Below are 14596 nucleotides of genomic sequence, written 5' to 3' on the forward strand. Positions count from 1 at the left end.
GCTCCGGACTCTTTAAAACGCCCCAGTCGCTGCCACCGGCACCCGGACCCCGCGTACCTGCCTCCCTCCCGCCGGCCGGGGTGGGCCGGGGGGGTGTCCGTCTGTTTGTCCGTCTGTCCGTCCGTCTGTCCGCCCGTCTGTCCGCCGGCGCTGGCTTCTTCCTGCTACCTCAGCCGCGCTCCTCCCGCCGCAGCCCGGCCCAAGGGGCTCCCCCCGCCGCGCCGCAGGGCCCGGGCGGCCACACGCCACCGCTGTCGGTGTCGCCGTCGCAGCCGCCCGCGCCGACCAGCGCCCCCCCGGGCGGAGCGAGCGGCGCCCAGCGCGGGGTCAGGCGGGGACTCGCGGCCGCAGCCCCGGCCCCCGCCCCGGCCCCCGTCCGCTCCGCCCAGGCCCGGCCCCGGCCCGCTGCCGCGGGGGCCCCGGGTGCCCCGGGTGCCCGAGGGAGAGGCACGGGCAGAGCTGCGCCTGCTGCCCGCAACCAGCGGGACGTGGGATTCAAGGCCAGATTACCGGGCTCCTCCGGTTAAACCGGTGGATAATCCAGGGCGGCGGGGTCTAGCCGCAGCCGGCACACAGCGGGCAGCACACGCTGCGCCGCGGGAGCGGGTGTCGGGAGGTGCCGGAGCCCCGGAGCAGCGCCCGCGGCGCTTGCTACGGCCCTTCGCACGGACACTGGGCGGGTTATTCCCCGCCAGGTAGACAGGCGCACCCCGTATAACACCGGAGCGCTCCGCCAGCTGCGAGGCTGTGACGCCCTGGCACGGAAAGCGGAGATGGGTTTTCGATGCCGGGATTTCATTCATCTGGCCAGCAGAAATAATTAATCAGGCTGGATGGAGGAAAGACATCGGGGACATTAGCTATGGTGCATAAACACCCTTCCCCTTCTATCTTCTAGGCATTATTTTGCCTTTTTTTCTTGAACAGTCACTTTCAGTGCTCATTTCGCATGGCAGGATGTGGTAAAAATAGAGTTATCAGTCTCCCAGGCAACATTTTTTGTCTCTTTTCTGGCTGCTTCTTCTGTGCTTCCTGCCACACTTTATTCTCCACCTATATACCACAGGATGCTGTACAGAAATGCCCACCCCACCCTTAATTTGCACACTCCTGCTTCAAAAAACTTCTGTGTATCAGATTAATGGTTCTGAGAATGGCCATCTACGTGGCACACCTAAGAAGATGGTATCAGCTTGGAGGCTTCACAAAACAAGCAGAATTTCAGGAAGGCCTCAGAGTTGGGACACAAAGTGGAAGAGGTTGTTCCAAGCACGGATGGGGCACGGGTGGAATTTCTGAGTGGCAAAAAAGAGGAAGGCAAGAGACTACTGAAAAAGGCAACAGCTCTTGCATCCTGGAATGCAAGGAAGAAAACAGAGACTATAATATGGGCAAAAGTGAGTCCTGCACAGAGCTCAACCTGATTGTCTGATACGGTTAATCTGATGTCCTAGTGTATCTTAAAAGAATGATCACTACATTACAGCATCTCTTCAATACAGTTTGAATAGTTCCTTCCCTGCTTCTAATTTAGCAAAGGAGTGAGATGAAAAGGTACAACTAAAAGCCACGTCTTTGAGGAAAGATAGGAGTAAGCAGTTCTTGCCAAGATGGTATGATTTAATGCAATCTTCCTCTTTTGCTCACTCCATTTATGGATTTTGCTGACACATTTTTTAGTAGGAATGCTGGTTTAGCCCATTATTATATCTTTCACCCATGCACCTAAGTAGTTATTCCCCTGTACCCAGCACTGGTGAGGCCCCACCTCGAATCCTGTATTCAGTGTTGAGCCCCTCACCACAAGAAAGACATTGAGGTGCTGGAGAGAGTTCAGAGAAGGACAGCAAAGCTGGTGAGGGGTCTGGAGCACAAGTCTGATGAGGAGCAGCTGAGGGAACTGGGGCTGTTTAGGCTGGAGAAAAGGAGGCTGAGGGGAGACCTTATCACTGTCTACAACTACCTGAAAGGAGGTTGTAGCATGGAGGGTGCTGGTCTCTTCTCCCAAGTAGCAAGTAGCAAGTGATAGGACAAGAGGAAATGGCCTCAATTTGCACCAGAGGAGGTTCAGATTGGATATTAGGAAAAAATTCTTCACGGAAAGGGTTGTCAGTCATTGAAACAGGCTGCCCAGGGAAGTGGCTGAGTCCCATCCTTGGTGGTGTTTAAAAGACATATAGATGAGGCTCTTAGGGACATAATTTAGTGCTAGAGTTAGGTTGATGGTTGGATTCAATGATCTTGAGGGTCTCTTCCAACCAAAATGATTCTATGATTTATTCCCTTGCTAGCACATAGTTGGGGGGGATCTAACTAGCCTGAGCGTGTACTGCCAGGTCTGCTGAACAGACAGTCCTAGGACCTTATATAACGTCCTGCTCTCTAGTTATAAACTTCCTTAACTTCTTTTGTTCCACTTGTCCTCAGTCTGTCTCTATTTCTTTTCTGCCTGCTTTGGCTCATAGCCAATAGTGCTAGAACGCTCGCTACCATTCTACATCAGCTAACAACCATTTGTCTTTGCAATTTTCTCCCTAAGGTTCAGCCTGCACAATTACAGAGTTCTTGATGTGGGAGGAGGCAGAAGTAGGATATATGGAGGCAGAGTTGCTATGGGGAAAGAAGTGCAAGGGGAAGAAAGGTGGAGACATGCAAATAGGTGTAGCAATAAAGAAAATGGGAGAAGGAATAGCAAAATGACAGAAGTAATTGTGACCTCGCAAAAGATGTGTCCCCACTTTGTTTGGTCTCTCGCAATAAGGTGGAGAATACATAATCTCTACAACTACTCAGTTACTGCACAAAGGGTTTACTCTGACCTCAGTCTGCGCACCAGACTGTTGATACTGATAGGAGTTTTGTTATGCTTTAAAAACACTATGTCATCATCTCTTTTCCCCCATTTTCTCTTTCTGTCTTGCTGGTGCTCCTAGGTGAGCTGTTCAGACATTGACCTGTGTGTAGATAAACAGATCAACCTGTCTGCAAGGATATGTGTAAGAAAAGAAAACAAACGATGGAGCAAACAGATGAGGGAACAAATGAGGCATGTCTGTTAGCTCTGTTTGTTCAGTAGCAGGGCTGAGATCGACCTTTTAGAGATTTTCTTGGTTTAGTGCTTCCTATATATGGATGATGTAGCATTAGGGACATTGAGTGTGTACTTATGTCCTCACAGCAGAATACCAGAGCAAGAGGAAAACACGCTGTTCTTACAGGGCAGTTATGATGGAAGACAAGAAAAGGGTGACTGTAGTGGCAAGTAATTTTTCCCTTTGTTCTTTTTTTTTCTTTCCTAAGGGGCTTTCACCTTAGGTGAACTTTATTTGAAGGGGGAGAGTGGTTAAGATTCTCGCTGGTATTTAGGTCTTGCACTGTGGCTGTACAGGAGCTCAATAGCCAGAGTAGCAACAGAAGAGTCTCTGCTGCAGAGAACTGAACTTGGGAAGAATGTGGATTTACAGCTGCCCAGGGGCTCCACCACCACAGCAATGTCACGGAGGGGCCAGGGCTGTGTATGCAGGTTGTGGGCTAGACTGGAAGCTTTTCCCAGGCTGTCAGCAAGCCAACCCATCACTTGCAGGAGAAACATGTCTTTCGCAAAGCTGCCTAGTTTATGTCAAACTGCATGTGAAGCAGGAAAAATGGATTCTATCAGCTCAAAGAAAGATTTGTAGTGTTTTAACACACACACACACACACACACATGCAAAAAAAAGGACTAGAAGAGACCTCCAGTGGTTCAGCCTCCTCAGCTGTTAAAAGCTGCTGTTTATGGCTGTCCTTTTGTTATTCTTCCTACTAGCTATCTGTTCTTTTCAAGTGGCAGAAAAACTCTAGAAATGGTTGCATATTATTGTTAGATAACTGAGGTGGGTTTCACTTAAAATGGATGCTTTTTACCATTTTAAATTTCAGACAAGGAACAAAGAATACAAGAATACCTTGCTAGAGCTTTGTCCATGTTCATGAGCAGGTTTCTGTCTCCAGGCACACAAATTCCCATTTTTTCAAACCAAGTTCCTGAAGGAATGATAAGGTTTGTCTTCAGGGTACTAGCTAAGCATTAATATTTTTAATAAGTGTAGGGCTTTACAAGGTATAAGTATTGAATTTACTTTCTTCCAGTAAAGTACAGTAGCACTTAGAAGTTTTATTGAACATTTGAAACATGGACCAACAGCAATTAAGATGAAGGTTCAACACAAATGCTAAAGAAAAAGAATCTTAAATGCTTTATTGAAGACCTGGAACTTGGTGGCCAGATCACATCTGAGGATCCCTGTCTAACTACCATTGTGCCTCCAAGGAAAAATAATCTTCTCCAAAGCATTGCCATTAGGCTTTCATATCAATACCTAAATCAGAACAGGCAGGGGAGAGTGGAAGTCACCCTTCCCACAGCCACCATTTTAAGTTGGTTTCACTTGGTTATATTTCCTACAGTGTTGGATGCTTTGAATTTCGTACTTTAGTTTGTACTTGTCAGTGTCATGAGTAAATCTAAATCAGATTTTGCAGAATTGGAGCCCACCATACACAGATATTCAGGTGAGGTGCCCACCCGCAGAGTGTAAACAGAGACATGTTCTCTCCCTCCTTCCAAAAAGTAAATTGGTTATTCTTTTATCATATCCTCTTACTCAACTGCTGTGGCAAATAATGCTACTGTTAAAGGTTTAAGTATGTTCTCTGTAAAGTTCAAGGTTAATTAGACCAGAAGGTTCGCTGCCCTTCAGGTTTTGTTACTAGATACGCTGTGAGGTTCATCCATTCACACCACAAGTCTGTTTATGGTTTGCTTGCAAAGCAGAGCCCATTTCTGCATTCAGGATCCCTGCTGCTATGATCTGCTCATCATATGGTCACCAGTCACGTTGGCTACAGCATCTAAAAGTCAACCTCTGCAAGCAGAATTAACTAAAATAATGGATATTCTTTAAATCAGTAAAAACTTATTTTAAAATAATAAAACTATCTTTAACATGTTAAATAACAATTTTCAAACATACAGCCCAGAATTAGAATCTATTTCTCTACAAAAAGATGCAAGAAAAAAGGCAGTATGGCAAGTATTACAAGGGTGCTACATAATTATTACATCTAGATACCTTCAAACAGAAAACCAAAGGTTACAGCAAAGAAAACATGAGAGGATGTATAGTCATCCTACTCACTGCAACATGTAATAATTAAGCAGATCATAAGTTAGAGGCCCTAAGCAAAACCTTAAGTCTTCCTGTGCTTCTTAAGATAGCTTTATAAAAGGGAATTGGGATTAAATTTTAGTGGTGTAAGAAAAACATGCATCATGTGATATAGCAATGAAAGTCTCCAAGAAGTTAAAATTGAATTAACTTACCAAAGTTTCAGTCTAAGAAAACATCAAACTTAGAAAATAGATATATTTAATGAAGTGGGGGGTTTTTGGTTCTTCTCTCTTTTAATTTTCATTCCTGCTGTGGTTGCTGTTTTGGGGAACAAGAAAGTCCCTGCCTCAGATGTTTTCCATGAGTTATCAGGAAGTACCAAAGATGAGGCAATAGCTTTCCCAAAAATAAAATCTCAAAACATACCACAAATTCATGGAGGTGTTCTTATTTGCCTTAATATAGGAGTGTAATTTTTAAAAATAAGAGCATAAGCCTTTTGAGTGAGCAAGAGTAGAAGGAGGGATTAAGTGTGAAGTGAGGGGTTAATAAAGTTTGTATAAGTGAAGTCTTTTTTATATATGCATAAATCGGAAGTGTTGTTGCTTAATGCTCACTCTTCATTAACACAGGCACTCTTTTGAGCCCTGCTGATAGTAAGAGTACAACTTAAAAATTAAAATATTTTTAGAATTTTCCTTCTGCTTTCTCATCTTTACTGTCTCCTGTTCTATGAACTTTTCTTCACGGTAATGCAATACAGATGAAACCAGATTAAGGATGATGAAGTCTCTTCTGTAGGGTAAACTGGGAAAGACCTGAAGTTACTAATATTTTTTGTTTGCTTGTTTGTTTGTTTTAAATAAATGTGCACACAGAAATAAACATAGTGAAATACAACGGGCATACAATTAAAGGATAACTGGACTGGGCAAGTGAAGGAGAGATACTCAAGTTATTAAGCCCTGGGGTGTGCAACATGCTGTAACTCCATTCTGAAAAACATCTGGTTTTCATCAACTCTTGCAGAGCTCCAGCAGGAAGGACAGAGGGAGTGTCCCAGATGTGCCAACCACCTGGTACATGGATCTGCTCTCAGCAGAGTGTGCTTCAAGCACCGGTAGTTACCTGCATCTGAGGTGGCTTCTCTGCTGGTTGGAACTGCTGGAAATTTATCAGAAATCCTTTTGCACACGATAGGAGGTAACTGCTCACAAAAGCTCTATTTGAGAAGTGTCTGGGGTCCTAGGAAGTCACTGAGGCACAATATTTGAACTAGGGATTAGATAAACCTAAACCTATGTTAAACCAGTAGTAAAAATGCCATGGTCTCCACTCTAGAATGTTTTCAGACCCTATCTGTTTTTAAAGAGTTATTTGAAGAAACTATGCACTGTCTCTCCTACACCTAGACTTCAACGGGAAAGTTGTAGGCACAGTTACGTATCCTCTAGTTTCTTCTCCATTTTATTCAGACAACTGTAGTACAAGTCCCTGCCTGAGGCCTTCTTCCAGGGTTCTGGTGGTGTGCAACAAGGAAGAGGGATTGCTTGGACTCCCCTTCTGTGGAGCTGGGGTTTCCTACCTTGCCAGAGGCTGCTTGTGTTGTCTGTCCCACATCCATCTCTTTCCCCCTCCACTATCCCATTGGTTCACTGAATCTCTTTAGGCCCCTGATACTTCAATTCATTTTTCCTTCATGGATGTCAGAGAGCCAGTGAAGTGCTTTGGAAGAGCTGAGTTGGGAGAAACAATGTTGGGAGGGGTAATGGCTTCAGTCAAATATTCTTTGATCTGTAGGTTATTATAAAACTAGCTGAAACTCTCAGCTCTGCTAACCCACGTACAAGAAGGTGAGCTCTTCTTCTCAAATTCTCATTTTGCTTTTTTCTAGTTTCCAACACAGTCAGCACGTCTTTGTTTGTCTTTGTCAGGAACATTCCGCTGAATTTCACCGTTCACCTTGAGCGCTGGTCTGCCTGCTCATGGTGCAAACAGGCAAACAAAACTTAACTTTCACAGGGCTGGACTTCGCAGTCATAGACACAAACAGAAGGATAGCGAAGGGTTGGGAGTCAAGCAGATTATTTGAAGCAATATAATTTCTGACATGTTTTTTCTCGTATCCTCTAATTTTGTGTCATCTTTCTTTACTGAGATCTTGACTCTTACTTCCAGTCTGTATGTGACTCAGTTACCATGCTCTTGCATGCTTAGATGAGCACACCCACTCTTTCATTCTTTCTCTCACATCTTCTTTTTTTGTTTCTAGACCATGATTATTTTTGGTTCATCTAGCTTGGACATCTCCCTGTTGGTTCACATGCTTCTTGAAATGAGGTACCAACACACACTGTGCTCGCTGCAAGCTGACATGTCTTACCTGTGATACTCATGCTCTGAATCCTTTAAAGGGCTTTGCTTTTTCGTAACAATATGACATGGCTGATTCACAGTTTGTGATTCAGTGTATGCCCTGATCCTTTCTGAGGAACATTTCCAATAAATTCTCTCCCTTATCTTGTGATTATAAGTGGGAATAAAGTATTATATATGCTAATTTCTAATCCTGTTTATTTCACCAGATAATTTCAAGATAATTTTGAACTATAATTTTCTCCCTCAAAGTGCTTGCAACTCTTTCCAGCTTAGTGTTTCCCATGCGTTCGAGAAGTATAAACTTACATGTAATTAATTAACAGACTGAGGACAGATGCCCACATAACCTCATTTTGATATGCTTTTACAGTTTGGTAGTGACCAGCTGCTCTGCGTATGCCATAGTTACATAAGTATGCTATAATCATGGCTTTTCTATCTAGCACAGCTGTAGTCTATCGGTGTGTTTTCTGCTAGCTTGGTCATAAGGTGTAATGTGAGAGGATACCCAAACCCACGGATGCCAAGATAACACCACTAGCACTCATGCGTATGGCCTGCTCTCACTGAGGGAAAACAGGTTGCTGTAATGGGCTGCCATTGTCAACCCTATAGTAATAACCTGTTTGCAGAATGTCCTTCTTATATCCTTTTACTTGTGTTTTACTTTCTGCTTTGGCACTGTTGGATTTTTTTTTACCGTACTGGGTTATTTGATTTAGGTTTTTTTATTTTTGATATGGTTTTTTCTGAGTTTTGGTGACAATGTCATTGTTTAACCAAGTTGATTTTTCTGCACTTTACTGTTCCTTGGACTGAGATGGTTTGGGCACATCTAACCTCTGATTTTTTTCAGAATTATTTTTACTTGTACTTTTTTCCCATTAAATCTCGCCTAGCAATGTGGAAAGTTTAAACACGTTTTATTAAAGTCCATTGTCTTTCTTTATTGCTCTTGTCATTCCATGAACAGTTATGCAACTTGTTTGCTGCTTTTGTTCACTCAGCTAGATTTGCGCAGATTCAAACCTAGAAAGCCTTCCCTATATGATGTCTTATATCTTCTATGTCAACAGCATCTCTCCCAAACATTCTACCTGTTAGCCAGCTTTCTCACGTTGCACCCATTTACCAGCAGATACCTGTTAATTTGAGTAGTGAACTTGGACATAATGATGGACCTTAGCGGGATGGTATTTGAAATCCTCCCCTTAAAATTACATCCCCTGTATTTTCCTTATGCAGTGCTCTGCAGTAAAGTCATACCACAGCGGGCTCTTCCCTCTGCTTTCTCTTCACCCACATTTTGTAGCATGGTAGCGTATAATCATCACCACTCATCAGCTGGACTCTCGGCTTTGCTTTTATTTGCTTAGTCAGATAAAAGGCAGCAGAGTGACGAAGCAGTTGTGCCTTGTGGCACTAATTTATCCCTCGTGTGGCCTGGCAGCTCCTGGGCTCGGGGAGCAAATTCCCTTGGTGAGCTGAGCTGCTGCTGACACCTACTGCCAGAGCTGAGTGCAGCAAACAGCCCAGGAGAAGGCTCTGACACCAAACCCCATGGTTCAAGGGATGGAGCTTTGCATTCAGACTACCAGTATTGTACGTAAAGGGAAAAATATCATCCATAGTTTTATAGAAATAAGAGTAATACAGATAAAAATTGGCAAAGTCTCCAGGAGAAATCTGGGGGGTTTGTTGCTGGTTTTCTTGTAAAATTAGTTAAGAGTTAATTGAAAGTCACTTAATGCATTTTCCATGGTGGAAGCTATTGACTTTATGGCTAGAAGTAAATACTTCTCAAAGGCAAAAAAGTTGCAATTTTTTTTTAATAGATAATACATCTTCATTGTGACTATGAAGGGGTTTATATCAGGTTCAAGAAAAAGCTCCACAAAGCAATTCTTGCCCAGTAGTAGGGACCTGCTTGTTTGTCTTTGCAAACCTCCTTTCCACTTATTTCAATACCTAGAAATCACATACAGGATGAGGAACTGTGGTAGAAGATCCCACTTACTGGAGGGTAGGTAGTTTTTGTGAACCGCAATGAATGAATTCATTACACTTAAGAGCTGTAGTTTAGAACTTTATAGGTGTAAAAAGGATTAAGAACCAAGCTTCTGAGCTATCAGAAAACTAGAAATTATTATAACATCTGGCCACTGGTGTTTGTGTATTTTGAAAGATGGGATATTATGTTCAGTTGCTAAAGGACAGGGCAACAAACCAGTTTGAAGGGTTCATCTAGTTTATATTTGAACTGTAATTACATCTAGGTTAAAACCCTCAGGAGAAAAATCTGAGGATATAATAGATTTGTTTGGTTTTCCTTTTTTCAGACCATTGATCCACCATTTCATATTTGTGTACCGGGTCCTCTCATGTGTCTTCAACTCTGAAAAATACAGGCTCTCAACCAGGCAAATGCTTGAAGCATAATCCCAAGCCAGGCATCCCTGCTATATGTTTTCTGTAAGAAGCATTCAATGTCTTTGTCACCCCTTTACATTCTTGACTTGGGAATTTTTCTGTACTGAAAATGGCTGCTCATTCTTCTCTACCAAACTTGGTATTTGAGGAGAGAATTTCACTGAGAACCAGACAGTAAATTGGGATGCTTAAATACATGTGAATGTCATATAGATTTAAGTAGAGCTTTAACAGATCAGTGACTGCGCATATGCTGCCAACATATAAATCAATACGGGAGTGTGTTAGTTGCTCAACCTATTTTATTTTGAGGCATTTATCTTTTAGTCTAATAGGATTGTACTGTTCCTTCAATTTGTATTTGACAGAGCACTATGGAAAACAGATACATATTCACAGTAATTGCCATTGAGACTTCCATGCAATCAGGTTATACATCTAAACTAATAACACTTACATTCTCCTCTTTTTTAACGGTCTGTCGCCCTAAAGATTGATTTTCTATTGACAGTTGCTGGACACTGACAGTCCTGATGAATCCATTTTGTTTGCCAGTTGTGCTGGGATCAACTCTCAAAGAGGTGTTCAGAATAAGAAATGTGGGGCCTTAATTTTGCAGAGGAATTTACATACAAAATCTATTTAAGTTGCTTGCAAGATAGGGCCTCAGAACCCTTTTGAGCCAAGAAATAAAAGGAAAGCACAGGTAAAAAACCAACAGTGCATCCGTTGAGCAGCTTGTCTTGGATGCTGAGATTGTCCCTGCATGGGATTCAGCTGTAGAGCTGTTCTTACCAGACAAGGCTGTACCCGAACAAACACTGGGAACACTGGCTTTGCAGCAGCAAAGCTTTTGAGCAGGTTATTTGGATAGTTGTAATTAGTATTAGAGCCTCTGCCCTTTTCATGTTGTTTTCCTAATGTGCTGATGTTTTGCTGACACACATACCACATTTTGAGCAGCCCAAATTTGGCCTTGTGTGTAGGAATGACATCAGTGTTAACAAAGCGCAGCTATTAGTGGTGTGAAATGCAGAACGTGTTGCAATGGCAGCAGTTCAAGCTCCGACTCTTTGAAAGCACTGAAGGAAAACAGTTTTTCATTTTGGAGATCATTGTAAAGCAGCAGAAGAGGGACATGGGAATTACTCAGTGGGACGTATCCAGGAGAATAAGCCAGATGCTGTTTTCTAACCATCAACTAACTATTAGTTAACCCAAAGGTTTATGAAATCTGCACTGAGGTTGCTCAGTGGTGATCCCTGTCCTTCCAGAACACTGTGCTGGGCGCACGCTGCCTCTGAGGACAAGGACCCAAGGAGGTCTGTGACCAACATCATAACTTTGGCACACAGCAGTGAGCCTGCTGGTTGGTGCTCAGGGTTTAGCAACAGCTGGTCGAGTAAAGGGCAATGAAATATGTACAGTTCTGCAGCAGCTTGGAAGTCAGTGCAGGATGGGTTTAACATGAGTGATAAATACAGAAGTCTTCACTGCATGGAACTCAAAGCTGCTGTGTGCGGTGAAGCACATACTGTTGTTGACTCCTTGTAGACAGCTGGTACTACTAATAGTATTTATGACATTTTAAGTACTATCCCATTGGGGGCCTACCTGTGCTTTTTAGGCACTAGGGTGTCACATCTAAATAGAAAAAACCTGCATTCATTGTGGGTTGTGATGGTAGTGCCATCTTCCCTCTAGCTCACACTTGTGTTTTTTCTCTCCTCTTTCTCTAGTGTAAGACTGAAATATAAAGTGCTTTTAAGGCCAGGTCAGGCAAAACTGCTAGTCTTGCAGGCTAGGCAGGATCAGCTCTGCTAGGGATCCAATGCAGATAATGCAGATAACTTCCTTTCTCCCTAACGCATGGTATGGAGAGCACACTGAGCTGTAGCTGGAGGCTGATGATAACTTTCACTTCTTAACAAAATAGAGTATCTTCTGCTTTATCATGACCTGGTCTTCCGCACGCTGCACAAGTCTTTTGTTTCTGTTCAGCTGGAAACTTCTGTCATCGCTCTTCCAAAGAAATGAGTCCCTCTGAAAAATAATTGCTTTTCACCTGCGAATGACCCATTTCCTAAGGGTGAATGACAAAGAAGAGAGGCAATAGCACTGAGTGAAGATCAAACTTAACATTTTAGATCTTGTATCCTGGGCCTGAAATGAATGCCTGGTATTCTGCCTGGCAGTGCTCAGTTCTCATGAACAAAGCAGCATGGGTGCAGTTATATCCTGTTGCTGACAATTACTCTTCTGACAATCTACTCTTATGAGTAGATTTAACTTTGTAATCAGTGTGATCTTCAAGTACGTAGTAGATTTGAAGGTAATCTTACTTCTCTGACTGTGAAGTTGCTGCTTGCATTGCCTGTGAAAACAGTGCAGTTATTGCACGATCTCTGGCAGGATCATTGCTGCATCTCTGCAGCATAAGCTACTCACAAGGCAGACACTGGATTTCCCAAACTTTCCTTTAAGGCTGCTTAAAGATTTAGCTACTTGTATGACCTGTATTCAGTGATATAACACAAAATTTTCTTATCCTGTTTGCCAGGTACAGTGTATAAAGCTTGTAAATAAATATGCATTTAATTTGCATAAATTATTAGCTTGCCAGAGAATTGTGATTTTTATCGACGTTTCTGTAATGGAAGTTTATTGTTGCAGAAATTGCTTGGGCAATCAATCATGATGATAAGTCTGCATATAGCTGGAATGCTTGCAAATATCATTCATTAAAAAAAATCATGTTAATTAGGGTCAAGTCATCATAGAAGATAGATTTCTCTATTGAATTTAATTTATCAGTGAAATTAATGTAGGGAATAAGAAGGAGAAATACTTTTGACTTTACAGTTATAGTTTATCAAGTGTTTTCATAAAAACATCTGGCTTGAGAAGTAAAGAAAACATCAAAATTTCTGTCGGTTTTGACAGTAAAAAGCTAATTATTTCACCAGGGTGCTACCTATTATTTAACACAAAGTACAATTAAACAATGACAGAATGTTTATCTCCCGTAAGTGAAGAAATGGATTGCTCCAGAGGCTGGCAGTGTTACAGAAAAATTATTTGATGTTCCTTCAAAACACAGGCTGGGTTAGCACAGGATTGTCACCATCTGATGCCCTGAATGGTGCCCATTCTCAGGAGCTTCCACACAGTTTCACAGAGGACAGAAGGTCCCCTATGCACATTTTTACTGCGTTCCCGCTACTTATGAAGGGAAGAAAGGAATGAATGGGCAAAGACTGCTGATTTATCCCCAAGTACAAGGCACATTGGCAGGATTATGTGGCTGCTGCTGCTGCTACCACCTTACTGTCATATACATAAAAAAGAATTAGTAGCAGGCAAGAATGAAAATCAGTCTCATAATTTTCACCTTTTCCTCTTCAAACCTGTCCCAGATTTTGAAAGATCAGATTAAAGATCATGCTGTGGCATACATACATTTACACACACATATGTATTTTCTGTGCTGGACAACTTACTGTAACCGAGAGGGAATGAGCATGCACAGCTCGGCTGCTGTCACTGGAAGGTGGCAGTGCTCAGTCTGTTGCAGGGCCAGGCCTGGAGCCATTTTTTTCCTCAAGCCTGTGATGAAGCACACAAACAGTATTTTTCTGCATGTATTAATCATCGGAATCTTTGTAACTTAAATGTCAGCTGCATAAATGGCTTTTCACAGATTAATGAAAATGAAGCATACTCTTTATATTGGAAAGTACAAGCACAGTATGTTCTCTATGATTTTCATTATAATTTTGAAACTTTTGGGTGACTATAGAATAGGTAAGTCCTTGGGATGTAAATGCCAGGTGTTTGCTGGAACTGGGATGATTGAGGAGGGAGGAAGCCGTCATTTTTGCCCTTTTATTTGTAGGGCTGGGTCACTTTGGTACTTGGCAATACCCATTGAAGTGCCACCTTGTCCTCCATAAGTTCAGCTTTTGTTTTCCTTTATTAGAGAATAAACCGCTGCCTGGAGAGACTTCCAGGCAACTTAAAAAACCCCATGTGCTGGAAGTAACCCTCCTTGAGCTCTCGGCATGAATATGCTGCCAGCCCACTATAATTAGGCTGGAAGTTGTGAACATTATTCCCTTTCATTTTTGTGAAGTATCATTTCAGACGGCCACTGGAGATAACATAAGTGTCATTCCCTCATTATCTCCTGTAGCACCAGCAGGAGGGATCACTTGTGTTAACAACTTGCTCTTGCGTCTCCTTGTGTGTGTTTCCCGCTATCAGCAGCCAGCAGCTGGGGAACACCTCTGTTTAGATAGCTCACCTCCCGCAGTACCGGCCTGGAGAGCAAAACCCCACTGAGCGTGTCTCAAGCTCCAGAAAGCCCGGGGAGTTCACAGAGCAGGCAGAGCGCTGCGACCAACACCATCCCCGGCTGCGGTGATCGCCTGGGCAGACACTGGATGCTGGAGCCCGCTGCATCCATGGCTGCCCAGGAGGACACGCTGCCAGCCGTGCTGTTAGCAAACCTCCGTGCCCAGAGAGCCAGGCGCTCAGCCCTGGACACTCAAACACCCCTGTGCAGCAGCGAGGGGCAGGCTGGGGCCCGGCCACCAGCTGTGCCCCGTTCTGTCAGCCCCTCGCTGGTGACAACCTGT

At 43.2% G+C, this 14596-nt stretch overlaps 1 protein-coding gene across 1 annotated transcript in view; it reads right to left on the reverse strand.

Annotated features, from left to right (window-relative positions):
- LOC309436467 (serine/threonine-protein kinase Sgk3) overlaps positions 1 to 329 on the reverse strand; it is a 59658-nt gene extending 59329 nt beyond the window's left edge. The window contains exon 1 of the mRNA XM_082045667.1: positions 58 to 329. The gene's annotated coding sequence lies outside the window, so the exon portion shown is untranslated. The remainder of the gene's footprint in view (positions 1 to 57) is intronic.
- Between the last annotated feature and the right edge of the window lie 14267 nt (positions 330 to 14596).

Source organism: Streptopelia decaocto (genome assembly GCF_964273445.1).
Source record: "Streptopelia decaocto genome assembly, chromosome: 2".
Lineage (NCBI taxonomy): Eukaryota > Metazoa > Chordata > Aves > Columbiformes > Columbidae > Streptopelia > Streptopelia decaocto.